The following is a 25,793-nucleotide window of genomic DNA, read 5'->3' on the forward strand; positions in this document are numbered from 1 at the left end:
TAGTATCTCAGACACTTACAGGTGTCTTAAATAACAGACAGATGGGTTTTCCAAGTAGTTGTATGGCTCTCCATTCCTGCTAGCCATGCACAGAAGGTCAACTGGTGTCTGTTTTGGTAGCTCTTTGCACTGTCAGTTCCAAAAATTTGAAAGGTCTGTTTGAATCTTTTGCCCATGTTTAAAATGAGCATTTAAATCTGAATTAAGGGAGTTTAAAAATAATTCACATGCCTGTTTTACTAGAACAGTGTCTGAGAAGTGATTTCTTCTGATCTACAACTTTTAAAAAATTTTTAAAATTTTTAGTGTCTTTCAAGAGATTTTTTTATTTTAATGAATCTAATTTTTCATGTTCATGTTTAGTGACTTTTATTCCAAAGAACTCTTTGCCTCCTTAAAACTTACTTTAATGATGTTCTAACTACATTTAAAAATAATATGATTAGCATATTTTCTTTCCCCCAGCTTCCAGAAAGACATGTTTTAGGTAGACAAAATATCTTTAAATTTCAAGGAATGGGTTTGGTTACTAATTTTACAAAGCACAATATAGACAGGATTGTCTATGCTTACAGCTGTTTGATATTCAGTAGCATTTTTTCCAGATTGATAGTCGTACTATTTTATATTTAGTGAGTCTTCAGACAGACACACTCTTCATATACCACAACAACTTTTTATTTTCTCTTGGTTCATGTCTCTGAGGTGACTCTGCAGTCATTAACTGGGAAGTGTGCTCTGCCTCCCATTTTCAAATCACTTGAGAGTCCCTTGTATTGTATCTGCTGAGGGTTGGAGTTGGAGTGTATACATGAAATTGTTGTTCATTCAGAGAATTTCCATTTAGTCCAAGTTCTCCCAAATTCTATTTTCAACTTGTTCTGCTTGGTTCCAAAGGATTTAGTCTTTTTTTTCAAGCTGTTTTCAATCTTTTTGAAAGCCTATTCAACGAATTTGAGTTCTTTGGGGTGGGGGTGATCTATGTATTTCACGAGCTGTCTCTCCATGATATTTCTTCTTGCCTTCTGTAGCTTTCTATTGTGAATTGGTCTTTTACAGAGGAAAATCTGCATATGTACATATGTTTTTTTTTTTTTTTTTGGTGGGGTCTCTGGGCTGTGAAATGATATTATGGAGAAATCTGTGACTATTTGATGTTGGAGTCTGTGATGTGGTTTAGCATTCCTAGATTATTTACTGGCTTAAAGCTCCTTTATCAGGATAGCCCAGTCCACAATAGCCCTGGGCACAGGTCTAGAGATGATGTCAGCTCACCTTCAAGACCTATGTATAGAATGACCGTCTTGCTACCTTTGAAGGTTGATGAGCAGGATGGTGAGTGTGTGTGTGTGTGTGTGTGTGTGTGTGTGTGTGTGTGTGTGTGTGTGTGCATGTGCACATGCACAGAAACACATGTGTGTTCATCCACCTGTGTATGTGTAGGAGCAGAATTCCTGCTAATACCAACTGTTAGCAATATTCCAGCTCATTACGTGGGTGTCGGGGCACTCACGTCTTAAGTGGACTCCACTCTAAGCCCACTCGCCCAGTAGCACTAGCTGCCTCTTATTGTTCAAGCTTTGCCTTCATTCTTAAAAATCATCTGTGTTCAGTCCTCCAAATACCCTCACCCTAGGGTTATCGGTAAGCACTGCCATGACTCGCCTTATATCAGTTCTGGGAATCTGAACTCAAGTCCTCATGTTTCTATGGCAGGCACTTTACCAAACGGGTCATCTCCTAAACCTGTGGAAATAAGCTTTAATGCAAAAATTACCCAGTCTTTTATGCATGTTAGCAGGAAGTGTGTCTCTCTACAATAGATGATTGACCATATTGCCAGAAATCCAGTCTTCGTGATAACTCTAGGTTTTACTAAAAGTGCCTTTAGAACTCAGTCTCTAAAATTTTTTGCTATTTATGTTTACTTTGGGGATTTCAAATCAAAGACTGGATTGTTTTTCCAAAGGCTGGAAGACAAACCCTCCTTCATGGAGCATACAACTTACAACTTTCATAGACCTTATGAGAAGGCCTTTAAAAGCTTCCTTTCTGGACAGTTGCATCCCCACCACCTGAGTTCCTGTTCAGTTTTCCATTTCCATTTTCAGCTAGGTAGCCCATATGCTTCAGTTTTGCTCTGGGACACCACATCCTCTTGCTTTGATGTCAACATCAGTAAATGTGCACAGGCATTCATCTCTGGTTGTGTCTTACCCTTCTTCTGTCACAAAGTGATCAATGGATAACTGTTCTAATAATGTTCCATTTTCTCCATGTACATCTGGAGACTTATAGAGAATAGAAAATTAACTCTTTTATGAGCAAGCAACTCCTAGGTTTTTGCATCCATCTGAAGTGGGGCGTGGCTTGGGATTTTATCACACAATAGTCTTCTCCCAGACCACAAGCATAGACTTCTACAAGGAAGAACTGTGTAATGAGATAACGTATAACCACCACCCTGAGACCTTGTGTAGTAACTACACAGAGAAGGATACAGCCGTGGAGGAGACAGGAAATGGAGAAGGATCTCTGGGAGTCTGAATCAGACTCTGAGGACACTAATAGATTTGAAATGATGAAAAAGGAACTTCTAACAGAAAGGCAACATCATGAAAATACAATGTGTGTGTAATATGAGGGTAGGAAAGGATCCCAAATGTTTTCCACTTCAGCCACACAAGGGAAACAGCACACAAGGAAGGCCCTTCAACATGCAGAGTAATTCCATGTTTCTCATGTAAATACCTCAACAAGGAACACTTTCATGGGTGGGTAAGTTCATAGCTACATCATCTTGTTTAGTAAAACAAAAACTAAAAGGCAGACATCTTGTTTACTTATAGGGACTCAGAAGCATCTCTAACCATAACCTTTTCATTTTCCTTACATGCTTTTAGACAGAATGATGTGAGTGACCCCTCTTTTATGGGAAAAATCTTTTTATGTTTAGTGTAATGTTTGTTTGGGAAGCAAAATGTGAAATACTTCTAGATGGCCAAAAGGGGAGAAGGGCATAAAGAGAAATTGGAAGTCTCTCCTGGTACCTCCTTTCCTCAGAATTTCTCTTCTCAGAGTGATTTCTCCAGTACTAGTGCATGGGAATGTATTTTTTCCTCTAGTAAACTTAGCTCTGTTTCCACTTTGAAATATTTTGTGTATATGTGTGTGTGTGTGTGTGTGTGTGTGTGTGTGTGTGTGTGTGTGCATGTGTGTGGTGTCTCTGTGTAGTGATGTGTGTGCTTGTACACATGTGTGGTTGTATTTTTAGAGGATAGAGGACCATACTGGGTGTCTTTCTCCACCTTTGTATTGAGGCAATGTCTTTCACTAAACTCAGAGCTCACTGATGGACTAGACTGGCTTGTCAGCAAGCTCTGGAGATCTGTCTGCTATATCACTAGACTACTGTGGCGTTAAGATCTGATGTCTGTTTCTTGCATGATTGCTGAGGGGCCAAACTCAAGTCCTTATGTTTGTATGGCAGGCATTTTGTCACTGGAGTGACGGCATCCCTGCCCTCAGCTATTTATTTACATCTTGAAGCACTCCTACTCTTGGTGACAGAAGACATGAATTCACTACATCCCACAGCATGGGCTCTAGAACAGCAGACCCACGAGCTTCCCACCAAAAGGGTTATTCTTGTAGGACTTGGCGGTGTCTACCCCGTGACCATCATTCATATCTGTGTGTTTCACACCACAACTAATGGGAGTTCCATAGTCTCTCCAGGGTTCTACAGGGATCTTAACCTTCAAGGGCAAGAGCAGGCTGGGAAAGCTGTCACACACATGTTTGTAATCACCCGTATTTGCATTGCTACAAATAAAAGATACATTCTTCCTGAATATGCTCTGTGGAGATGGTTAGGAAAATCTGTTCCTAGTTAAGCTTCCTCCCTTTGATACATGTTTCCAATTGCTAACCAAATGCTGCTTTAATTTTTGTTTATAGGAAGCTGAAGCAAGTAAAAGAAGACCGTTGTTTGGAGCATGTGCTGGGCTTGGCTAGCCCAGAGACTGATGTCACCAGCAGTCAGAGGTCCAGGAAGACGCCACCTGTTGGACATAGGAAAACTCAGTAAGATGCTGCTACTCTGTTGTATTTTGTGTGCCTGCAGGGTGGAGGCTTAACTAGTAGAATATGCTTCTCATGGGAACTGAAGGAACAGTATTACCAGTGTGAAGAGCCAGGGGGACTCTGGCTGTCACGTAACAATTGCATGGCAAGCTTAAAGCCTTTCCTGCTATAAACAAACGTTCATAATTGGGCCCAGGTTTCCCCTGTCTTTTCTTGTAACCTTCTTGTTCACAGGCACCCCACACTCTGTTATCACCTCTCCTATTCGGCTCACTTTCCTTCCCACTCATGTTTTCCTTTCCACACCCACACCTCCCACGTCCCACCACATATCTGCCTCCCTTGCTTCTCAGGAGCTTCGCGCCTCCATGTGCCGTGGCTCTCTAATTCCTTCTGTGTTGTTAAGTGGAGGCACTTGGCAGCATGATTTGTCTTAGGGTCCCAGCTTCGTCCTTCTCCTTTATTCCCCCTGGAAGCCCATCCTCATTTCCTGTTTCCTCCATGACTGTACCCTTCTCTGTGTAGACAAACATGTATGCTTATGTATGCTTTACGGTCCTCTATAAAGAGTAGAGAGACTAGTGTTGGGATTAATCCTTCTACCACTTCTCTTCCTGCATGTCCCATGAGTTTCTCAACATGAAGAAAGTTTTCTTTCTAACATTGCCAGTTAGAAATAACAGAGAAAACATGTAAAGATGTGGCCTGCCAACTTCTGAAAGTTATTGAGATTGAGTACACCAAGGTCTCCTATGGAGGAGTTGTGTTTGATTCCAACTGGGGTCTCAAAAGAGTTTTTCCGAAGTCATTGTGTCTCACTGAGGCTGGATATTGACGCTGCTGTTGTGTTTGCAGCCTTGTTTACCAGGCAGATAAGAACCTTCCTGCGTCTCATCAACAGACTCTGAATTATGTTTTGCTTACATTAATTTATAACTAATGTTATCTATATTTTGTATTAGAAGCTAAAAACCTCTGTGTTTCAGTGTCTCAGCTGAGATTTATGGTGAACCAGAAGCCTCCCACAGCAGTACGTTATACGGTCACATGTAGCACTGGAAAGCTGGCCTCCAGGCTAGTGACTCTCCACAGTCCATTTGGACTGCAATGTGGAGAATGTAGGACTGTTAATTGGAAAGGACCGGCCATTTCCCCTTCCTCACCTTGACACCCCAATTCTCAGAGAAAAGAACTGCGTATGCCTTTTGTGTCCAGGTGTCCGATCCCAGTTCTTACGTTGAGACAAGATAAGTGAAAGTGTGGATGCTCAGTTTTGCTTTTTCATTTGCTCTCTACGTATTGATTATGTATTATCTGAAAGGCGCTGCGCTCCTTTGTGAAACTCAGGTCAGATTCAGGCTTCAGTGATCAGTATGTCTGGATGGTAAGGTTGCTATGTTTTCTTGATAGCATGGACTAAGCTTGTGCATAACTGGTGATCACTAAGTACCCTGTTCCTTGAGGCCACCAAGATTTTTGGCATCTTAGACACTGCAGGCTTGCCACATCTCAGCATCAATGCCAGTAAGTCTATAGGTTAAACTGAGGTCAGTCTGGTGGCCTGGGACTAACATGACTGTGAAATACTTCCACACAGCTAAGTGAGAAGAAAGGCAGCAGGTCAGAACTCAGATGTCTCTCCAGGCTCCTCCCTCCCTCAGAATTTCCCTTCTCAGAATGATTCTCTGGTACTAGTGCATGGGAATTTAATTTTTCCTCTAAAAGATTGGCTTTATTTCCACTTGAAATTTTATTGGTATGTGTGTATGTGTTGTGTGTGCCAGTGTGTGCATGTGCACATGTGCTTGTATGTGTAGAAGCTAGAGGCCCATATTAGGTGTCTTTCTCTCTTTCTCCACCTTGATTTTGAGGCGGCATTTCTCAGGGAACTCAGAGCTCACTGACTGGCTAGGCTGGCTTGTCAACAAGCTCTGGGATCATCTGTCACCTCCCCAGACTACTTTGGGGTTAAGATCTCATGTCTGCTTTGTGCATGGTTACTGAGGGGCCAAGCTCAAGTCCTTTTGCTTGTTAGGTGGCATGTTGTCAATGGAGTGATGGCATCCCTACGTGGGGGCTAAAGTGGGATAATTGGTGGCCAGAAAGTCAGCAGTTACAGCTCACAAAATGTTGAAAGGAACTCAGATTCCAGGCTCATGGAGGCTGTGTTCCCCCAAACTGTTCTTACTGTCTTGAGTATGGTTTCCATCTCACAAATCCTTTAGCAATCTCTTGCCTCCACCCTTCAGTTTACTTGTTACAATTGTGTGGTTTCTGCCTGTGTCCAGACACCTGATGTCTTGGATTCTTCAAGTGCTGTTTCACACATGTGTAAGCAACATGTAAGAAAGCAAGTTAATGGTCTTGACTTAGGTGTTATCTGGGCAGTGCTAGTATAACCATGTTATCGGGCGGGGGGGGGCATTTCTTTTTCTGAAATTAGCTTTTAAAATGACTTTCCTATTTTTTAATGGTTTACCAGGATATTCGGTATGCTAGACATCATATAAGTATCATCATAAAGGATCTTCTTCCACAAACATTTGGAACACCCACAACAGGAGTGCTGAAATTCAATAGAGTAGAGTGAACCTGAAGAGCTACATCAGGTCTCATCTTCTATAATATAATGAACCTCTGAGCCCAGCACTGAGTGAAGAAAGAAAGGTCTGGTTAAGACCCTTTTGTTATTCACACAAAGAAAAAAACCAGTTTGCTCAAGGTCATGCGAATGTTTTAGAGGAAGGACAAGCACGGAACCCTGGTTTAGGCTCTCAGCCCAGTTCCTCCCCCGCATCTGTCTGGCCTCAGATGCCAAATATTTTTGGAGTGGTGCAGGTGCTGCCATTGCAACTATTGTAGAGTAACACATCTGCCTTCCATAGGCGCCATGTGATGGAAGGCTATCTGTTAGAGTGTTTTACTGTGGGAATGCTCAGTCAGGTGCAAAATAGGATACACAAATGAACCTTCATATGCAGAACACCCACTTTCAACCACTACCAGTAATTTAGTGTTTTTAATATTCCATTTCAAAATTACTGAGCATTTTAAAATATAACATCATACTATTTCTCCTGCTAATATTTCTGTTAAAATGTAATTGCCATACTTAATATTACCAATTTCCTAATCTCATCTCATCCTCAGGCTACATTTAGTCATCAATCTTCTCAAGCAAGTTACATTAGACAGGAGGAAGAGTCTTCAAAATGTCTAGGGGCATGTTTTGGAAAGACAGTTTTTCTCTACCACTTAACAGTTCTGATATTTGTGAGTTAAAGAACTGAATAATTTTCTCTAGAAATTCCTGTGTTGCATATTGGATGATCACCTCCTCAAGGTGCTCTTTGACATATTTCCTTAGTCCACATATTTTCTTTGAGTAGGAAAAGCTCCCCAGAGGCTTCATTGATATGAGTTGAAGTTTTGGCAAGAATGGGTTGCTAGTGGTATGTGTATGTTCAGATCACATCACAGCAAGTTGCACCCGGCAGTCCCACTTCTAGAGGTGTTAAAATTGATTGGGGTGGAGTTTAGGTATTTTGAATCTGATCCATTTACTATGAAGTTCTATCAGTTCTCCATCATTGCCCTGAACAGCCATTTCTCAAGGGCTGTAAAATTCTGATTTCTAATTATGTCATTGTTTCTGCAATTATTAATAGGAACTCTTGTGTCAGGAGCATTCTCCCATGCATTTATGTTTACTTTCAAATACAGAGCACATAAGGAAAGCCAACCAGTGCCTTTATTTCAACTTTTAGAAAAACAATTGAAAACAGCAGCTGTGGTGTTGATTGAGTCATGAATAAGAAGAGCTTGAAGAACTCATTTGTTACAAATCTGCTTCTTCAACCTGATATCAGCATTCCCTTTGAGGATTTTCAAATTGTCTTGTTTAGAGGGTGTTCCTTCAGGTGCTTGACAGGATCACCTATCGCTTCCTTGACATCTGGCAAAATACAGGCCTCAGATTCATGGAGACACAGTGTCCCAAGCCTGGGATGGGTTTTTGTTAAGGAGTCTTGACTCCTTTTAGAAAGAAGCATTCCCTTACTTTGTACATGGGCTTACTATGCCCTTCAGGCTTTAACAATCACAAATTATATTACTACTTTATATATAGTTAACATTTTTGTTTAATGCACATGACTTCACATTTTTATCTCTTCCTCTTCTTACAATGAGGATCTTGGTATCTGATGCTACACAGCCCATCCACAGCCCCTCAGAGCCCCTATGCATAGAGATGTAACTCCATGAGCCTCCCTGGAAACTGACCCATCCAGCTCCTCTTCTGGATGCTTAATAGTATACTGTGCACACTGTAGGCACTCAACTCTTTGCAAAATTAGATTGAAGTCCAAGTAGTTCTTGAGTGCTTGTATTTTCTGGGGCACATGGAAGTAACAGCCCTGACTTGAGAGAATATTGACCTTATTCTAGCCCAATTTCCTCATGTACCCTTGGGAGGTCAATGAGTTGAAGTAATGTGCAAGGACTAATGAAAAGGAAAACATTTGTAAGACACGTAACTAAACACAAAGCCACGTGTGTTCCAAGTGACTGCTTAGAAGCATGGAAATATAAATGTTAAGGAGAGTGCTGGATTAACAACACATTATGTGACTTTGTTGGGAGCTGACCCTGATGTGTCCAACAGGGAGGAGGAGAGGAGAGAGAAGCAGAGGGCATGTGGCTTGTCAGTTACGAACACAAGTAGTAGCAGTCCTTCTCTCCTCAGAAGACAGGGCTGGAGGGGAGAAGGAGGAGGAGACAGGAGAGTAGTGGCTGCTGAGTCTTTGACAGGTATTTCTCCTTAAACAACATTGCCCTTCACCTCTCCACATTGAAAAAGCTGGATGCCCCAGTTTGAGCAGGGAAGGTACGCAGGAGTGTGGATTGAGTGGCACATATTCTGTAGACCTTTACATTCCCAAAAGTCCTAGTTTATTTATTTCTAGGACTTGTTCTCTGTTGTTGACTGAAAATCGAAATATGGGAGGAAAATCACAGAAGACTGTGTATTTCTTTGTTTTTGTTTGTTAAAAAGCAAAGAAGTACTTTGCAGAATAATATTGGTTATATAACCATGTTTCTTTGGAATCTTGGTGAACTCCTGAGCTTACCATAATGACAAATACCTATTGAATATTTATGTATAAGATATTTAGAGTAAGTGTACTATTAGTAGCAGTTAGATTTTGAATGTGCAAATTAATGCCCATGTCAAGGAGTATATTTTATGTACCCCTACAGTCATTTTTCTACCTGTGTTTGGGAAATAATTCAATAAAAATTAATCTTAATATACATTCTCTCTCCCAGACATGCATGGGCACTGCAATTTCAGTTTGCTATGCTTTCTGGGGGGCCCAAAGCACATGTTGGCAAGCCTCTGGTATGCATGAAACATCCTGAATTGACCTTTGTATTTTCTACACAGCCTGACAATTGTGTCCTCGGTGAGCTTACCTGCCGGCAGTGCCAGTTTTCTCAAACACTGTGCACCTCTTAGTTACAGGATAAAACATTAGCATTTTTGCTGGAAGACATCCATAGAAACACACTCTTCAGAAGAGTGGTTGTGATGTCTTTGAAGGAGCCCTGTGTCCAGATGACCGAGGTCGCACTGAAGAAACGGGCATTTGGAGCTGCCTCTCGTCTCAAGCCCCTTCATTCATGAATGTGATGGAACCTGCACCCAATTGGTACCCTCTTCACCCCTGTTTCTGTACTGTAGCCACCTCACTTGGGGCCCATTTTTACAGGGTGGTGAACTGTAGATATTTGTATTCTCTCCCGGTGCTGATTGAAATAGTACAAGCATAGCAGCCTCCCTCTCCAATTAAACCTGGGGTAGTAAATATGTAAGACCAGGAAATGAAAATCATAGATGCTTTTGAACAAACATTAAAGTAATTGAGAGAAAAGTGCCATTTCTTTTTTTATGAAAATCAACAAAGCATCTCACAGCAAGGTGACTGCAGAGAATCCAGGAAGGAGTCTGAATAGGGATCAGGAAGAAAGCTTGCCTCCTGCATATCTTGTTCAGGGTGGGGAGGAGGAAACAGGCTCACGTCTTTCATCAGAGGTGGTGATAGGAAAATGAGAAGTTATGAGGTGGATGGAGCCACACAGCTCTGTGAGCTGTTCGGCTACCTCCCCCAGAGTGTGACAATATTTTTAATGTAAGCACGTCTTGCCTCTTGCTGCACAAAAGCCTTGGAAATGAATATTTGATGGCTGAGAATGAGCCTCATGAGGAAATCAGGAAATTTTTTTTTTTAAATACGACGTTAGAAATGAAATGTGCTTTGAAAGAAGGATTTGTTTGTGCTCAGTTCACCACAGGACTGTCTGGGATTTTTACCCCTGGTGGAAAAGCAGCAGGGTTTTGTTCCTGCCCCTCCTTTAGGCCTTCTGCAGCCATCCATCCTAGTCTGCAGTCTGCTTACAGTTTTCACCCACAGATTTCTTTCTTGCCGCCATGGTGGGTCTAAGGCATAAGATGTTATTTGGAAGAAAATCCCTCCCAGCACACCCAGACTAGGTTAAGATGGTAACCTAGGTGAGTGAGATCCATCACGAGCAACCGTGGCTAACGAGGAGGTGAAAAATGAAGCTTTCATTCTTGGCTGCAGAGTGATGCAGCCCAACAGGACTGCTTTTTCACCACAGTGAGGTGAACTTGGATATATCTAACACTCAGGGGCAATAACACATGAGAAAGATGTCAAGCTGGAAAAAGAAGACATACTAACTTTATCAGCACACAGCAGGGAGCTGACTGGTCATTTCATCTGTGTTCAAGCTCTCCCCAGTTCTTATAGAAGTTCACTCCTCATTCTCAGACAATGGACCGGGCCCTGCACAGGCATTCCGGGAAGGCTCGTGGAGACTCTGAGAGCTGCAGTGCCACATGCAGCTGGTGGTGGTTCCTGAGGCCATGCCTGTCAGTTCAATCTCACAGTGTGGTCTAGTGTGTTCCACGTTGTTTGCAGAGCTTCTCCCAGAGTGGTTTTAGTGACTATAATAATATTTTGAAAGGTCCAACACCTGATCTTCTATTAACAGACCCGGGTACTTTGCTCTAAAGTGTCCAAAAGAGCCAATTACCCACAGAGCTCTGATTCAAGTGTACCAGATTGATTTATAGAGGGCACATTTCACGAAGCTGTCCTGCACTTACATCTGTCCAGCTGAGTTAGGATGCTTATATATGTGGTGTTTCCTTTCACAGTTGCCTTTTTACTCTGTCCTGTTTCAGACACTTACATGATTACAATGTCTTGGGTCCTTACTGACTGAGCGGCAGATTTCTTTGCTAGCATTCAACTTCCCGAGCAGTTTAGGCCTTTCAATGTCCTGACATTCTTATTCAACTTGAATAACGACAGACATAACAGCAGAATGTCACCTTATTGGTTGACATGGAATTTTTTGTGCCACTGGAATGTAGGCAAGATCTAGTGTCAGAACTGACTCTGTTCCAAACATAGCCATACTTTGGGTGAGTTGTCACAGCTGGATGAAGGCCGACTGTGGATGCTGACAAGGCTGAAGGCCAACAGGAGGAGTCTGGGAATTCTGAGGAAGGAACAGAAGAGTCAAGGACTGTACTGTCATAATCTCAGTGATAGCCAAGGCAAGAAAACAACCAGCAGGGAATTTGATAATTCCATTTTTCTAAGTTTTAATTCATTTTCAGGAATATATGCTGACCAGACTGCCACCTGGTAAACTCCCTGATGGGCCAGCATCTGAGGGTTCATTCAGCACACTGAGCGGTGTAGCTCTCCCCACTTGTGAGTTGATGCATGTGCAAGCGCATGGTTTGGGAAAGGTCTGGAGGTGAGGCCTGGCACACAGTAGATAGCCAATACTGGCTGACTAAAGAAAGGCAAGATTCACCTCACTTGTCTTTATTATTACTTAACAAACCTTTTCTCAGCACTGCATTCCCATCTTGCTCCCTCTGCATCTGGCTGGCGACTCCTGACTCCGCCCTTCTTCCTCCCAGCATTCTTAGTTTGGTCACCCTGCCTATACTTCCTGCCTGGCTACTGGCCAATTTATTAAACCAATTCAAGTGACAAATCTTTACAGTGTACAAGAGGATTATTCCACAGCAGAAGACTGCATTTTAGCATGTGTCTATGAGGAAGGATGAGTGTGTGCTTATTGGTTTAAAGAACATTTTAAACTTTTTCCTTTCTTAGGGACAGGGTCTCACTGAGTATCTCAGGTTCTCCAGGACACCTGGTACTTAGCTTGGAACTTGTACCTCTGATTGTCCTGCCCACTGCTGGCTATACTGCCATGCTGACTTTTAATTTATTTTTCTAATTTTTTTATTATGACCTTTTGTTCATTTCTCTATCTTTTTTCCTCTCTGTTTTTGGAGCCCCATGAACATTAGAATTTCACATTTTGTCTGTTGAAGATAAATAACAACATATGGCCTTGATTTGACATTTGTCTTATATTTTGCTGAACGTATCAATACTTAGTTTTGTTGTTTTGTTTTTGGTTTAAGAATTCTTACATGCTTGAGTTAATGAAGAAACTCATCCTCATTTTCTTCCTCCTTACGAGATAACTGCTCATTTAATTATCAAATTTCCACATATTTTACAGAAATATTTTACATAAAAGTTACTACCTTAGCTTTCTTCTAGTAAATTAGTTAACTTGAAAATAAATATTTATTTTCAAACCTACCAAAGCCAGGAAACTATCTTTCTAACACTCCTCTAATATTACATTGGACATTTTAGGTGCCAGACCCAGAGTGAAGTGCTCTATCTCACTGGTTTCATGAAACACACCAGAGGACTAGGGATGTCAGGGAACATACATAAAGCAATAAAGCAAACAGGCATGGAAACTGGCCTGTCTCCATGGCAACTACCCAGCCTACAGCTCTGCTTGGACGTGAACATGCACCCACCGTGTCTTTGAGCTGGCTCTTCTGGACTGTGTAGGCTTTGTGACTGTTCCTAGACTGCCACCAGTCATCTCTGTGTGAAATTTACCACATGCATTACTGAATGTCAATCAAGTTTACAAAGCTATGTAGCTCTGTGACTTTGTCACATTTGCTGGTCACAGAGAATGACTCAGTCTATCACCGTGAAAACATTTGTGTTTCAGTCTTGTGAGGAGGACAATTGCAGACCTGCCTGTGCCTTTGCCTGCAGTTGTCTTGAAACTCTGACAGTAGTACCTGTTGTTAACTGTCTTATACTATTTACAATGGCTGCCCTTAGGCTGCGCTAGTCAGAGATTGAACTCTGCTGCTATCAGCAGCAGCCGGAAGCCTGAGGGGATTCTGCTCCCTCAGGCACCGACTCTTTCAAAGCTACTAAGGGAAACTTTATCTAGATCTCTATTCCTGTAAAGAACTCACATTCAAAGGTTGAGGTGGAATTCTGCTCACTCAGAGAGGCTGAATAGCAAACAGCTAACCTTCTCCCTTTGCTTATATCTTCCAAAAACCCAGCATCCTTCTTTCAGCCGCCACTTAAAAAACCCTTGCTACATGTGGTTCCTCCCTACCACTTCCTGTCAGCTACTTGCTGACTCAGCCTCCTGCTCGAAGGTTAATTTTATTTAATCAAACATATCTTTGAATTGTTAACAAAAGCAGTAGAAAAAAATGCAACATACTTTAAAGTAATGTTTCACAACAAGTAACAGGTATAGGTGGATTTTTTTTTCAGGACTGTTGGCTCCCCAATAATGACGTGGAGACTTATTAATTATGAAAGCTTGGCCAATAGGCTAGGCTTGTTTTTAACTACTTCTAATTTAAATTAACCCATTTCTATTAATTTATTTTCTTTTACGTGGCTTGGTGACCTTTAAAGCCCATGCTGCTTGCTCTGCATCTCCTCATGACTCTACTCTTCTTCCCACTATTCTTTCTGTCTAGAAATCCTGCCTAGCTATTGGCTGTTCAGCTTTTTATTAAAGCAATCACAGTGACATAGCTTCACACAGTGTAAAGAAATATTCCAAGACAATCAGGTCTCAACAAAAACCTGGCTCTGCCTTTGCTCTCAGCTTCTATCTGAATTATTTAAAGCTTCAGAAAACAGAAATTAAAAAACAAAAAGCAAAAACAGTCTCAAGACTGAGCTGTTGCAATTTTCAGAGAATAAGCCTCACATGCCTCTTTTCATATTAGAACAAGGATTTTTAAAAGATACGCTTTGTGCTTTAATAAAAATGTTTTGTGATTTTTTTTAAACTGTGTTATACAAAAAGACAATAAGAAAGTTAAAAGGAATTCTTTTTTTTCATCATCAGGTATTCAGCAATGTGTCAAATCTTAATCTACCTAATTTGTCTTCTTTCAACTTGACTTTTAGATTTCCCCATTCCAGTTTTTCAAAAGGTGACAGATATTATGTGATTGTCACCAATTCCTCCCACTCTGCTCTCAGAGCTGCATTGTTCTGAGGAAGACATTGTCATCTGCCCTCCATGGGTTCAATTTAAGGAAGAGAGGCAGATGGTAGGTAGGACTTTGCAGGTGCCTCAGCACGGGCTGGCATTTGGTTCTGGAGAATCTCAACACTTGTTTGAAAAAGTTCCAACTCTTTGTCCTCTTCACCTTCTCCTGTTCTTCACTCAGGACCTGGCTGTAGTTATAGTGAAGGGCACGTCAAGAAAAGCAGGAAGATTTGTGAAGATTTGTTCCAGTGCATTGAACTAAGTGAGAACTTTAAAAACTGAGCTATGCCTGGGTATACCTCAGTTGTGAAACACTTGCCCATGTACAAGGTTTTGGGTTTATTCATCTGCATTGTACACAAACAGATCAAAATCTGACAGCTAGCATCCAATTCTGCCCTCTGGGCAAGGAAATAATGATAATTCTCTGTTGAGCTGTGATGCACACTTGTGTTCCACTTTTGCCACCTTCCTGTTAAAGTTCAGGGTACAGTACTTTGCACGGAATATTCTAACATCCAAGTGACAGATGTGCAGTTGGCTCATTCGTGCAGGCAGGAATGCATCATGCAATGTGATAGAACTTTTTTCTGTAAAATACAGAAAATCTTTGTTTTCATAATTTACAAAATATAGGGCACATATTAAGGTTCTGGAAGGTCCCGAGCTTAAACACTGCTGACTTCTGTCAAGTATGCTGTCTCACACAGACACCTCTGTTAGCTCTTTGCCATGTGCATCCTGTCCGTGTCACTGTCCTGACACTGCCTGCCATGCTCTCGCCTTCGCGCCATCCCTTCCCCTCCACATTCCCTGTAATCATTTGCATTTATTTTGATGTGACTTTTCCCACGTTCCACTCATTCCATCAAGCCAGGGTGTCTTACATATCATCCACATTGGCTGCTTATATTGTCCTGACATAGCTATTAGTAGTGCCCCATGCACTATGAAATTTCTTTGTTTACATGATGTGGTTTGGTCACTATATATTGTTTTAAAGAAACTCCATTTTTTATATTGATATCGCTTATAAGAAATGTTCTCATTCAAATAGAGTTAATGTGAGTTAGAGCCAATTAAGACTTAGAGAGTGGCCATTTGACTGTCAGCTGGTCCCACAGCATTGAGCAAAGAACCTTTTTTATGAAGCTGTCAACAGATATACAGCTTAGCTTCTATAACTGAGGCTCAAGAAACATCTCAAAAGAGAGGGCAGAGAGTTTGTGAGAGCCAAAGGACAGGAAGTCGCTGTGACACCCTATTTCCTAGAAATGGCTACCTAAAGTCCTAAACAATGTCAGTATAATAGACAATTACCAATGCTAATAAAGAAGTGGAAAATGTCATGAGGTCCTACACTTAGACAAAGAGTGACAGGTAACTTCTGACACTAAATGGACGCAGCAAGTTGTATTTATGTATTTATGCATGTATCTGAAACAACAATAATCAAAGAAAAAGAGGTCATCAATTTGAGAGAGTGAGAAGGGTATGGCAGGGGTTAGAGGGAGAGGACATGGGAGCAGCTGAAGGGAGGAAATAGGGAAGTGATGTAATTATATTTTAATTAAACATTTTTCCTTTTTTAATTTTTATTAAGAAATTTTTTTCATTCATTTTACAAACCAATCAAAGATTCCCCTCTTCCCTCCTTCCACCTCCCCCAGCCTCCCCTTCCCAACCTACCCCCCTCTGCCCCCTACAAGAAGGCAAGGCCTTCCATGGGGAGGCACATCCAGTAGAGGCAAGTCCAAGCCCTTCCCCTGCCTCAAGGCTGCACAAGGTGTCCCATCATAGGTAGTGGGCTCCAAAAAGCCCACTCATGCACCAGAGATGGATTCTGATTCTACCGCTAGGGGGCCCCTCAAGCAGCTCAAGCTATACAATTGTCTTGCCATACAGAGGGCCTAGTCCAGTCCCATGCAAGCTCCATAGCCACTGATCCAACTTTCATGAGTTACCACTAGTTTGGTTTGGTCATCTCTGCAGGTTTCCCCATCATGATCTTGATGCACTTGCTCATAGAATCCCTCTTCTCCTTCTTTGACTGGACTCCTGGAGCTATGCCTAGTGTTTGGCTGTGGATCTCTGTGTCTGCTTCCATCATTCATTGGAGAAAAGCTCTGTGATGACAGTCAGGGTATTCACCGATCTGATCACTGGGGTAAGCCAGTTCAGTTCAGGCACCCTCTCCACTATTCTAGTAGTCCAAGCTGGGCTCATTCTTGGGGATTCCTGGCAACTTCCCTAGCACTGGGTTTCTATCTATCCCCATGATGTCTCCCTCTATCATGGTATCTTTTTCATTGTTCTCCCACTCCTTCCCTGTTCCAGCTCAATCATCCCATTCCCTTATATTCTCATTCCCCATCCCCTACCCTCCATTGCCCACCGCTCACCCCCAGTTTACTCATGGAGATCTCATCTATCTCCCCTTCCCAGGGCAATTCATGAGTCCCTCTTTGGGTCTTCCTTGTTAGCTAGCTTCTCTGGAGTTGTGGCTTGTTGTCTGGTCATCCTTTGCTTTGCATCTGGTATCCACTTATGAGTGGGTACATACCATGTTTGTCCTTCTGAGTCTGCGTTACCTCACTCAGGATGATATTTTCTAGTTCCATCTATTTGCCTGCAAATTTCATAATGTCATTGTTTTTTACTGCTGAGTAGTACACCATTGTGTATATGTACCACATTTTCTTAATCCATTCTTCAGTTGAGGGGCAGCTAGGGTTGTTTCCAGGTTCTGGCTATTACAAATAATGCTGTTATGAACATAATTGAGCATGTGTCACTGTAGTATGATTGAGCATTCCTTGGATATTGCTGGGTCTTGAGGAAGATTGATTCTCAATTTTCTGAGAAACCGCCACACTGATTGCCACAGTGGCTGTACAAGTTTGCACTCCCACCAACAGTGGAGGAGTGCTCCCCTTACTCCACATCCTCTCCAACACAAGCTGTCTATAGTGCTTTTGATCTTAGCCGTTCTGACAGGTATAAGATGGTATCTCAGAGTTGTTTTGATTTGCACCTCCCTGATGACGGAGGATGCTGAGAAATTCCTTAAATGTCTTTTGGCCCTTTGAAATTCTTCCTTTGAGAATTCTCTGTTTAGCTCTATAGCCCATTTTTTTAATTGGATTGTTCATTATTTTGCTATCTAGTTTCTTGAGTTCTTTATGTATTTTGGAGATCAGCTCTCTGTCAGATGTGGGGTTGGTGAAAATATTTTCCCATTCTGTAGGCTGTCATTTTGTCTTATTTACTGTGTCCTTTGCCTTACAGAAGCTTCTCAGTTTCCTGAGGTCCCATTTATTAATTGTTGTTCTCAGTGCCTGTGCTACTGGTGTTATATTTAGGAAGTGGTCTCCTGTGCCAATATGTTCAAGACTACTTCCTACTCTCTCTTCTATCAGGTTCAGTGTAACTGGTTTTATATTGAGGTCTTTGATACACTTTGACTTGAGTTTTGTCATGATGATACATATGGATCTATTTGCAATCTTCTACATGTTGACATCCCGTTATGCCAGTACCATTTGTTGAAGATGCTTTCTTTTTTTCCATTGTACAGTTTTGGCTTCTTTGTAAAAAATCAGGTGTTCATAGGTGTGTAGGTTAATGTCAGGGTTTTCAATTTGATCCATTGGTCCACATGTAGGTTTTTATGCCAATACCAATCTGTTTTTTATTACTATAGCTCTATAGTAGAGCTTGAGGTCAGGGATCGTGATGCCTCCAGAGGTGGATTTGTTGTACAGGATTCTTTTAGCTATCCTGGGTTTTCTGTTTTTCCAAATGAAGTTGAGTATTGTTCTTTCCAGGTCTGTGAAGAATTGTATTGGGATTTTGATAGGGATTGCATTGAATGTGTAGATTGCTTTTGATAAGATTGCCATTTTTACTATGTTATTCTTACCTATCCATGAGCATGGAAGATCTTTCCATTTTCTGATATCTTCTTCAATTTCTTTCTTCAGAGACAAAGTTCTTCTCATACAGGTCTTTCACTTGCTTAGTGAGAGTTACCCCAGGATATTTTATATTATTTGTGTCTATTGTAAAGGGTGATGTTTCTCTGATTTCTTTCTCAGCCCATTTATCATTTGTATATAGAGGGGCTACTGATTTTTTTTTAAGTTAATCTTATATCCTGTCACATTACCGAAGGTGTTTATCAGCTGTAGTAGTTCCCTGGTAGAATTTTTGGGGTCACTTATGCATACTATCATATCATCTACAAATAGTGAAAGTTTGCCTTCTTGATTTCTAATTTGTATCCCCTTGATCTCAATTTGTTGTCTTATTGCTCTAGCTAGAATTTCAAGTACTATATTGAATAAATATGGGGAGAACAAACAGCCTTGTCTTTTTTCCTGATTTTAGTGGAATCGCTTTGAGTTTCTCTCCATTTAATTTGATGTTAGCTGTTGGCTTGCTGCAAATTGCCTTTATTATGTTTAGGTAAGTTCCTTGCATTCCTGATCTCTCAAAGACCTTTATCATGAAGGAGTATTGGATTTTGTCAAAGGTCTTTTCAGCATCTAATGAAATGATCATATGATTTTTTTCTTTCAGTTTGTTTATATGGTATATTACATTGACAGATTTTCATTTGTTGAACCATCCTTGCATCTCTGGGATGAAGCCTACTTGATCTTGGTGGACAATTTTTTTGATGTGCTCTTGAAGTTGGTTTGCCAATATATTTTTGTTTTGTTTTGTTTTTTGTTTTGTTTTTCGAGACAGGGTTTCTCTGTGTAGCTTTGCGCCGTTCCTGGATCTCGCTCTGTAGACCAGGCTGACCTCGAACTCACAAAGATCTGCCTGCCTCTTCCTCCCGAGTGCTGGGATTAAAGGCGTGCGCCACCACCGCCCGGCTGGTTTGCCAATATTTTATTGAGTATTTTTGCATCAATGTTCATGAGGAAGCTTGGTCTGTAAATCTTTTTCTTTGTGGCATCTTTGTGTGGCTTGGGAATCAGAGTAACTATAGCCTCATAAAAGAAGTTTGGTAATGTTCCTTCTGTTTCTATTGTGTGGAACAATTTGAAGAGTATTGGTACTAACTCTTTTTTGAAAATCTGTTAGAACTATGTGTTGAAATCACTTGTCTTGGGCTTTTTTTGGTTGGAAGACTTTTAATGATTGTTTCTATTTCTTTAGGGGTTATTGGTCCATTTAAATTGTTTATCTGGATTGATTTAACTTTGGTATGTGGTACCTATCCAGAAAATTGTCCATTTCTTTTAGATTTCCCAATTTTGTGGAGTACAGGTTTTTGAAGTATGACCTAATGATTCTCTGGATTTCCTCAGTGTCTGTTGTTATGTCCTCCTTTTCATTTCTGATTTTCTTAATTTGGATATTCCCTCTCTGCCTTTTGGTTAGTTTGGATAAGGGCTTGTCTATCTGGTTGATTTTCTCAAAGAATTAACTCTTTGTTTCATTAATTCTTTGTATTGTTCTCTTTGTTTCTATTTTATTGATTTCAGCTCTCAATTTGATTATTTCCTGGTGTCTGTTCCTCTTGCGTGAGTTTGATTCTTTTTGTTCTAGAGCTTTTAGGTGTGTTGTTAAGTCACTAGTGTGAGATTTCTCCAACTTCTTTATGTGGGAATTTAGTGCTGTGAATTTCCCTCTTAGCACTGCTTTTCTATTGTCCCATAAGTTTGGGTATGTAGTACATTCATTTTCATTGAATTCTAGGAAGTCTTAATTGCTTTCTTTATTTCTTCCTTGACCCATTGGTGGTTCAGTTGAGCATTATTCAGTTTCCATGAGATTGTAGGCTTTCTGTAATTTCTGTTGTTGCTGAAATCTAACTTTAAGCCATGGCTGTCCAATAGAATACAGGAGGTTATTCCAATTTTTTTTGTATCCGTTGAAATTTGCTTTGTGGCTGAGTATGTGGTTGATTTTAGAGAAGGTTCCATGGGGTACTGAGAAGAAGGTATATTCTTTTTTGTTAGGGTGGAATGTTCTGTAGATATCAATTAAGTCCATTTGAGTCATAACATCTGTTAGATCCCTTATTGCTCTGTTAAGTTTTGATCTGGCGTATCTGTCCAGTGGTGAGAGTGGGTTGTTAAAGTCTCCCACTATTAATGTGTGGGGTTTGATGTGTGATTTAAGCTTTAGTAATGTTTCTTTTACATATGTGGGTGCCCTTGTATTTGGGCCACAATGTTCAGAATTGAGACTTCATCTTGGTGAATTTTTCCTGTGATGAGTCTGTAATGTCCTTCTTGATCTCTCTCGATTGATTTTAGTTTGAAGTCTATTTTATTAAATATTAGGATAGCTACACCAGCTTGTTTCTTAAGTCCATTTGATTGGAAAGTCTTTTCCCAGCCTTTTACTCTTAGGTAGTATCTGTCTTTGAAATTGAGATGTGTTTCTTGTATGCAGCAGAAGGATGGGTCCTGATTTTGTATCCATTCTGTTAGCCTGTGTTATTTTATAGGTGAATTAAGTCCATTGATATTAAGGGATATTAATGACCAGTGATGGTTAATTCTTGTTATCTTTTGGTGGTAGTATGTGCGTATTTCTCTTCTTTGGGATGTACTGCTGTGGGGTTACCTATTGCCTGTGTTTTCATTGGTGTATCAGACTTCCTTAGGTTGGAATTCTCCTTCTAGTGCTTTCTGTAGGGCTGGATTTATGATAGGTATTATTTAATCTGGTTTTGTCTTGGAATGTCTTGTTCACTCCATCTATGGTATTTCTCAATCTAATAAAGTAAACCTCGATGATAATAATAATATAAAATTTTACTATAAATCAACTACTTGAATAACTTTAGCAACTGTGATATCAATTTTGATTGCCAATCTTAACTTTATTAGATTGAGAAATACCCAGGCATAATACAGCCCAATATTAGATGTGCCTGCAAGAGTGTTTCCAGAGAGATTTAATTGAATAGGGCAGACACAACTTAAATGTGAATAGAAAAATACCATGGGATGGTATCTTGATCTAGAATGAAAGGCAAAACAGAGAGAACCAGCTGAGTACCAGCATTCTATTTTCTTGCTTTCAGAGGTGGACTACCTCTGTACCTTGCCAACCATGGTGCATGGTGTCCTCAAACCGTAAGCCAAGTAAATATTTCCTCCTTTAACTTGCTTGTTTGGTTGGTAAAGAGAAAAATAACTAATACATCAAAGTTAAATGGACATCATATACTATGAATAATAAATATTATATATTTAATATTGGGACTCATATACTATAAGACATCACCAGTAATTTATATGCAATATGTGTATTATATTTACATACATATATAGACACCTACAAATCATATATAAAATTTGGAAATATAAATTTCTATTTTGATTATTTTAATGTAAAGTAATATTGCATATTTCATAGGATTTAATATCCTTCAAAATGTTATTTTTAATAGGTATGTGATAGATTATGCCATGATGACAATGAATTGTTAATTTATTTATTTTTATTATAGTATTTCTAAATATTCATTATCACTAAATAGCACTTTAGTGAGTGATTGATGTGTCTCTTTGATGGTATTAATGTGTAGCTTCTTCAGTACATCAGATCCAGTGATGCTTGGTGATTTATAGAAGCAAATGAACCTTTCTGTGAATTTTCCAAAAAGTTGGTGGGTACCCTTGTTAATTCTAGTGTTTGTGGAAAACCATACCATGTACCTTAGTCACTGTTTTCAGTAATCTTTTCTCTGTGGTATGAATATACTGTAGAGACTTATCCTGTCTTGCAGTGGATCCAGTTCCATAGAGCAACCTTTGGTGGCATCTGGGTAATCACAGTATTAAGAAAACAATCCACCAGACCTCAACAAATGAAACATCATGCTTTGAAAGCTATATGCTAAGCTGTATGCTAATTGATTAGTAAGTTGTCAGATTTACCAAAAGACCAAATCATTGCTATTTTATAGGTGAAATAGAATTCCACAATTCCCAGAACCAACAGTGTCAGTTAAACCATTTTTTTAACCACTTGAGTTTTGTAATTAGCCTATAAAGTATGTCTTGGCATATTGAAGTGATATCAGTTTTAGCTCAACTTTTATTGTGGGGACTGGAGTTTTGAGCAATGACTTTTAAATGAAGAGAATTCTGTAGGAACACAATTTGATGCACATATCTTTATCCAGTACAGGTGTGGGGGTTGTCCAAGCACTGTTTGTGACCACTTGTCTCAGGGCCAACTGTGTAGCATAAGCCTCAGAAGGGTGGTAAGGGGGAGATATTGGTGATGTCTGTGGTGGGGGAGATAGTCCTGCTCTAGTTAGGCCCCGTCATAGGCTTCCAGTACTCCCCAGGCTTATTCCAGCTCTGGATTTGTCTGCTTTCTTCCCCTGACACCATGCTTGTCTCCTCTACCACCTGGATCTCCTGTTTTCTTGGATCCCCTGTGTATATCCTGATGTCACACACATGACCTGGCTGGGCACCTCACCTCACTGGCATGCTCTTGCATGAGTTATCATCTGTGGGTCCCATTGCTTGGGAATGGTTCCAGCCAATTTTTATTCCAACTCACCAAATTTCTGCGTAAGCTTGAATAATACCCCAGCCTTTCCCTATCTGTGTTTATTTGTCATCAAAATGAGGCTAGCAATAGATGCTATTGTATCTATGGATACATGTGATGAGATGGCACACATCTGGTACACTCACTGAATGTTTGCTCCCTGGATGGATGACATTACTGTAGTTAGATGGGAGCCCTACAAAGAGATTGTTCCTTAAGGTCTGCGAGTGCTACAGCTCTGGAGGGAAAGTTATCCTGACTTATCGGGAAGTCAGGCTATACCTGGAGCTGGCGTGCAGTGGGGGATGGTCTCCCTGAAGGGTGTAGCAATCGTGCTCCTCTCCTCGAGATTTGACTTAAGGCCCATTCCACAAATGGAACCCATACCCTATGCTTAGATGGCAAAGAACCTGAGACCAGATAGCCTGGGGACCTATACCTAAACCAAATTCTTCTGTTCTATTACAGTAATGTAGCAATAAAATGACTCCTAATGACATTCTGCTATACTCATAGATTAGTACCTTGTTCAGGTACCCTCAGTGAAGCTTTCTCTTGCAGCAAATGGGAACAAATATAGAGACCCACTGCCAAACAATATGCAGACAGTGAGAGACCTTGGAACATTCAGCCTTGAATGGGATGTGTTTAGTAAATCCATCTCCTCGGGGCTCAGGGAACATTGTGGGAGAGGAGGTAGAAGGAGTGTAAGAGCCAGAATGGGAGGGAGGACACCAAAGAAATGTGGCCCTCTAAGCAAGATTGAGGCACATATGAACGCAAAGTGAGGCAGCCTGCACAGAGCCTGCACCAGAGGGGGTCCTAGAACTGAAAGAAGTGAATACGCATCCCCATCACCTAACCCAGAAGCTATCTCCAATTGAATGCCACTAATAAAAAATTAGTTTCCTGGGCCGGGCGGTGGTGGCGCACGCCTTTAATCCCAGCACTTGGGAGGCAGAGCCAGGCGGATCTCTGTGAGTTCGAGGCCAGCCTGGGCTACCAAGTGAGTTCCAGGAGAGGCGCAAAGCTACACAGAGAAACCCTGTCTCGAAAAACCAAAAAAAAAAAAAATTAGTTTCCTCCAAGAGAATCTCACTGGAGAAACAAATCACTCTTATGGTCATCAGGATTGTGACAGGCACCTTTACCTACTGCGCCATCTCCAGCAGCCCTGTGTACTTTCGTGAGAGTTTTTTGATGCTAGTTTTCACTACAAATAAACAAAAGAAATAGACTTAATCAAAGCCAGCTATGTTTGCTTCTTAAGAGACTATGCCCTTATACAGTTTCTCAGATCCTAAACACTAAATTCCAGGGGCAATTTCTGGGGCTGCGTGGCATTCAGCTCCCCTGGGAGAAGTGGCAGAAATCGAAAGCAGCAGCCCAGGGGCTGAGGGAATGAAGGGAAGGACATTTCCTCCGTGCTTTGATGCATTTTAAGAGACTTTGCATCCTTAGTGCTATCAGTTCTTGCGATTTAAAGGTCAGAAAAGAGTATTTTGTCTAGAATAAGAGTAGAGTGTTAGAAAACTCTTTGATACTTTCAAATAACACATGATACAAAGAGCAGAACATTGGGTTTGTGGGGGTTGGAGTCTGATTTGATCACGTAAGCTGACCGCAGAGTTCTCAGCATTTAGTCTCCTAACAAAGATGTTAAAAGCTGGAGATGGCTTTCATGAAAGAAATCGGCTCTGCCTTCTCCCCCTTCCTCCGCTTGCGATTTATTTACTTTAGGAACCCACCAAATTGCTTTTCTGAGGTTTTGCCAACATCACTAAAGCATTTATTCTCATTGAACTACAGGAGGCTTCTAGGTCCAGAATACCAAACAACAAAGAACTTGCTGCCAAGTGAATGTAAGACAAATTTGGTTCACAGACAGCCAGGACTTAATATTTCATCTTTCCTGAGTGTAATAACTAGTCTCCATTTCACCTTCCTGCAAATGTATTTTCCATTAAGTTTAGACTGTGGTTCTGGGCTCAGGCATTGAAATAAGTTGACATTCTGCATGGGTTTTCAGGGTCTATTTTGATCACTTTCCCCATTTCAATGTAAAAACCAGTTGCTGATTAGAAATGACTTATTACATCTGTTGCTTGAATGAAAAATCTCCTTTGATTTCATGTAGATGTTAACATCTTCAAAGTTTACTAAAGTTTAAAGTAAATTGCAGGTGAGTCAGCTCAATAAAGTCAATGTTTACATACAAATCAGTATATTTATAGTCATATATATATATATATATATATATATATATATATATTGTCTTATTTTTAGCTAATTAAGCAAATGCAAAACTATGCCCAGGTAATGTCAGAGTAATTAATAAGCTAACTTTGTACTTGAGAACATCTAAGGCATCCATTTATGGTATGTTGTATACAGTTCTGGCCTGAATTATCATTTTGGGAATACACATTTTTTTTTGTTTGTTTGTTTTTTCAAGACAGGGTTTCTCTGTGTAGTTTTGGTGCCTGTCCTGGATCTCGCTCTGTAGACCACGCTGACCTTGAACTCACAGAGATCTGCCTGGTTCTGCCTCCCGAGTGCTGGGATTAAAGGCATGTGCCACCGCTGCCCGGAGGGAATAGGCATTCTTTATGAGTCAAGATACACACATTTTTAAAAGTAAAACGTTGCCTCACTGAAAGTTGAGACATGGGACATTAATGGTACATCAACAAACTGAAAACAAT

At 40.6% G+C, this 25,793-nt stretch overlaps 1 long non-coding RNA gene across 1 annotated transcript in view; it reads left to right on the forward strand.

The window, feature by feature from the left end:
• The first annotated feature begins 3,964 nt into the window (after positions 1–3,964).
• LOC128096942 (uncharacterized) overlaps positions 3,965–25,793 on the forward strand; it is a 267,925-nt gene continuing 246,096 nt past the window's right edge. Inside the window, exon 1 of the long non-coding RNA XR_008213774.1 lies at positions 3,965–4,086. This is a non-coding gene — a long non-coding RNA (uncharacterized LOC128096942). The remainder of the gene's footprint in view (positions 4,087–25,793) is intronic.

The sequence above is a fragment of the Peromyscus californicus genome, unplaced genomic scaffold (assembly GCF_007827085.1).
Source record: "Peromyscus californicus insignis strain IS unplaced genomic scaffold, ASM782708v3 Scaffold_5__1_contigs__length_169319896, whole genome shotgun sequence".
Taxonomy (NCBI): Eukaryota; Metazoa; Chordata; class Mammalia; order Rodentia; family Cricetidae; genus Peromyscus; species Peromyscus californicus.